Source organism: Montipora foliosa, chromosome 2 (assembly GCF_036669935.1).
Source record: "Montipora foliosa isolate CH-2021 chromosome 2, ASM3666993v2, whole genome shotgun sequence".
In the NCBI taxonomy this organism is placed as follows: Eukaryota; Metazoa; Cnidaria; class Anthozoa; order Scleractinia; family Acroporidae; genus Montipora; species Montipora foliosa.
The window spans coordinates 60,181,772-60,186,771 of record NC_090870.1 but is presented as its reverse complement, the minus strand read 5'-3'; positions in this window follow the sequence as shown (position 1 = coordinate 60,186,771).

Here is a 5,000-nt window from a genome sequence, read left to right as displayed (position 1 = left end):
GTACATACGGGTAACATACGAGTAACATACGAGTAACATACGGAACATACGGATACATACGAATACATACGACTAACATACTACTAACATACGAGTAACATACGAGTAACATACGGATACATACGAGTAACATACGGATACATACGAATACATACGAGTAATACGAATGTTTTTCTCATAAAGGAAGCTCTAATTATAGGCCTTGCAGGCATCTTTCACGTCAGCAAACACGTACCCGGCTCAGTTTGAGGGGGCAGGGAGGGGATGTTGATCAACCCCCCAAGGCTTTCGTTAAATTTAGTCACAGTAAAATAAATTCACATGAAGTGCAAAACCCTTAGCTTGCGCTACAAGATGACAATAAATTTTGGATGTCGCTTATGTCGTGTGACGTCATCAGATTCGCCATCTTGATTTCACTATTTCAGCTTAAGTTGCCTATGATAAATCAGTGCAAAAAATCAGTGCAAAATCAAGCCAGAAAGCTTAACTGGGGTAAAAGATTATGACAGACCTGCTCTGACTTCCTTACGTGTCTTAAATGTAAACTGGCCTGACAGTCATAATCATCTACGAGAGCAACATCCAAAATATACTGTCATCTTGTTGCGCAAGCTAAAGGCGGCGAAATACGAGATACAAAAACCCTAAACTTGGCGCGCAACATTATTTCGTTGCAAGTTTGGGTCGATTTCTCCCGTTTTTCACCTTGCATGATCAACTTGTCGCGCAACAAAAACATTTGTTGCGGGTTGAAGAAAGTTATTGCGAAAAGTAGAGCGCAGATCTACTCTGAGCAACAAATTTTGGCTTTGTTGCTCGTTTTTCATCAAGCTCACAACTTGTCGCGCAACAAATGTGCTCTTGTACTAGCAAATCAACCACTCAGCGCCCTACATTTCTTCAACCCGCAACAAATGTTTTTCTTGCGGGTCAAATTGATCACGCAAAGTGAAAAACGCGAAACATCGACCAGAACTTGCAACGAAACAATGTTGCGCCACAAGTTGAGGGTTTTTGTATCTCGTCTTTCGCCGCCTTAAGGGTTTTGCACTCCATGTGAATTTATTTTACTGTGACTAAATTTAACGAAAGCCTTGGAGGGTCTATCAACACCACCCCCCCTTCCTCAAACTGAGCCGGGTACGTGTTTGCTGACGTGAAAAATGCTTGCAAGGCTTATAATTAGAGCTTCCTTTATGAGAAAAACATTCGTATTACTCGTATGTATTCGTATGTATCCGTATGTTAGTCGTATGTATCCGTATGTTACTCGTATGTTACTCGTATGTCAGTCGTATGTATTCGTATGTATCCGTATGTTCCGTATGTTACTCGTATGTTACTCGTATGTTACCCGTATGTACTCGTGTGGTGTTTTAGTCATGATCCATTATTATCCAGTGAAATTAACTGCAGACACAACATTCTCTGATTTCATTGGATCAAGTGGCATGATGCTTTCTGTATTGGTTTTCCTTGGGTCAAGGGCACGTTTGCTTTTTTTGCACGTTCCATCGATTTGTCAGCCACTTCAAAGAGCAATATTGTAAGCTCTGGATGTTGATTAAACAAATATGAAGAACGTGAGACAGTCACACCGTAAACAAACATTGTTTTCTTGGTTCCCAGTGTGCCACATTAAATATGGAAAATTGAAAGGAAAAGGGACAGTTACCGTGCACTTTTTTTCAGGTCAAGTCCTCATAATTATCAGGTTCATTGTTAGTCTTTGTCAGACAGAAAGCTATTTAGTTTTGTTTTCCATGTTGCACTCGGCACTAATAAACACAGAAATGTGGTTGCAAGCACGCGCACAGTGATTATCGTACAGACCCTAGCTGTTTCAAGGAACCACAGCACTCAGATTTCCCATGAGCGACAGAAACTGCTTGAATATCAAAGCTAAAGTTTTTCGCAACCTAATTCCGCCAGTACATAATCGTGGAACTTTTCACTTTAGTGAAGAGACACGCTAAAATAGCGGCAACTTTGGTTTCCTAAAACATAGGAAAGTATTAGCATAAAACAGTGGTCAGTTGTAATGAAATAAATTGTTTCACCAACATTGCTGTTTTTGGCCGTCTTGTTAGAATGGGGTAATATCGGACGGGTTATCGACTAAATGTGGGCCAGGTTAAAGCTATGTCAACCTGACTGAAGGGGTTTTTTCTAGGTACTACGGTTTTCCTCCCTCATTAAGATCAAGAGAACGCGATAAGAGAACGAATCCCCCATATTAACCCTATTCCGATGCAGATTATTTAAAATCTATTATTAGTTCCGTGTCATACTTTGTCAGGTTAATTTAAAGGTATAAACGACAACTAAAAAGTGGACCGCGCGATCTAAAAAAGATTTCAAATGATTATCATATATATGGGATACAGGGACTTCATATTCTCATATTGAAATCTACTTCCAGCGAATTACAACTGGCTGTGGTGTTGTCCTTAGGGAACAACCATGGATCGTATAGTACATATAAGAATAGCCTTATATTGCTTTCGGCCAAGAGAGTATGAGGTGAGGGAGCGAATCCCAGTGCTCCATGATAATTATATGAAATCTATTTTTAGATCTCGCACGTACTGTGAAGGTTATTTTTTCTGTTGTAAACATGACCGCGCTGTCCAGTTTTACACCAACTGACCAATAAGGTGTCTTCTTTGAAATAATCACGCATTAGCTAGGACACGGAAAATTTTTTTATCGGAAGTGGGCCAAATATTGAGGACTCGCTCGCTCTCTTACCTCCTGGCCCCTGTTGATCGATGGGTGGATAGCGCTATCCATCCGATAAAGCGCTATCCACTGGATAAATCTATTGGTTTTGCTAGTGTTTGTACGCCGGATAGTGATTTATCCGGTGGATAACGTTATCCACCTTTTGAACAACCGAGGCCTGCCCTGTTGCTTTTGGTCGCCGCGCTGCGGTCTTCGCAATTCTGTTCCCAGGGCTGCAAGGTGATTAACCCGGCCAGTTAGTGCGCAACGTTTGATGTCTGGCGGTTTAATGCGCCCGTGGAAAGGATGAGAAACTAGTTGCTTGGAAATGGGCGAAAGGACAACTGAAAAATCAGTCCGAGACAGGATTCGAACCTGCGACATCCGTAACAACGGTAGGATGCTATCTATCCATTTGAGCCACAAAAAGCCCTGGGAAGATGACTCGCCTATCAAGATTCTTCGTGGCCTATTCCGCTGCTCTGCGGGCTCTACAAAGTCATTCGCCTCAGATTCAAATGTAATATTTGATGTTTGTTTGTTAAACAAACGTGTAACCCAATCTAAAAATGGCTCCATAGATCACTGCACGGATCATTTGTAACTTAAGGTGGCTTCACATAGTTTCCTGACCGCGTGCAACCTGGTTACTAGAAAGTGGCTGATGTTTTCGTCAAAAACATGAGAAAGTATCATCTTCTCGAAATGTTTACCTATCCGTAAGAAGGCAGACAATTCTTTGGAGTCCAACAGAAGGTCAAGTTTAAAAAAAATCATTTCTCGCTGTTCTGAACAACTTCTAACAACCATCGAGGGATACAGCCTTCCTTGGAGTCGTGAGTACGGAAAACAAGCAAAAATCGCCAAAGCAGAGGACGCGCGCTCGTGCACGTGGTCGGGAATTTCACGCATGCTTAAATGGCGATCTTGGCAAATTCCTATTCTGTGACGTATGTTGCGCGTTGGAAAAAAATGCAAAACTTTTACGTGAAATATCTCCAGTTTTCTTCAGTGAAATTTCGTCAATGCCAATTCATCAAGAGAAATTTTTCTAAATGGAGTTAAAAAGCACACTTACTTTAATAGCGACGAAACTGCCTTTATAACCCTTATTTTTTTTACCTTCAGAAAATTCTCCTGGACAAATGTCATGTAATGTCAAAGTTTAGGAAATTTTCACCGAAGTAAATGGACGAAAATTAAAATAAAAGCAAAATATATACGGTAAGCAACCTATCGTTAAAGAGATATATATATATATATATATAATTCCAGGTAAAACCCCGTTTATTTAACAGTGATAAGAGTACTTGTCTTTTAGAAATCTATTTCGATATTAGACTTGAGAGAGATGCGATTAAGAGCAATGCGAAAATTCCCGTGGATAGTGGATATTAGTATATACTAAAACAGTGGATAGCGTTGAACGCGTGCGCTGATTGCATACTCAAACTCCAGACATCCTTTGCCATTCACCTCCGAAAATATCCACCACTAGCCACCGACACTGAGGTGAATTCTTGTTAACTAGCGCGCGCCAAATGAACAGCGAATAACCATATGGAGCCACCTTAAATCTAATTATTTGAAAGTTATAAGTTAAAGCCAGTTGTTCTTTAGCCTGTTCCAGGTTCCCAGATAGTCGGGAAAGCGAAAAAGACTTCGTGCGAAAAAAGAGTGGGGGCGCCTCGACCCAAGCCCCCACTCTTTTTTCACACGCAGTTTCTCTTTCCCGACTGTCTGGGAGCCTGGAACAGCTACTACAGTAGTTATTCATGGCCTTTAAAGTCGCGACGTCAGATAGAGGCATGATACATTATGGCGATAGCTAGCTTGCCATTTTTTCGCTTTCTTCTGAGAAATCAAGGCGTCCAAGTTTAGTTGCTGTTCATATTTCTAAGAGTATCTACACCAAAAAACAAATATGACAAATTTAGGGCGCGGGACCAGATGTAAGGGCAATCGCTGATCCGGAAACGAAGCGTGATTTCTTCTTGAAATTGTTTCATGTTTTGGTTCTTCGACACTCAATTTTAAACTACTTTTTTTACCAGCCAGTCCGAGGCGGTTCTATTTGATATCTGACGATAAGAGCAAGGACGAATGGTGGGAGTTTTTGGGGACACTGAACCATAAATTGTTAAATAGAAAAAAAAAAATGTTAGTTTGATTCATTTGAGGTATGTTAAATCCCGTTATAATCGATAATCAACATCATTCAAATTTAACGCTTCTAAATCAAATTAAATATTGTAAGTTAACATCTCATGCCT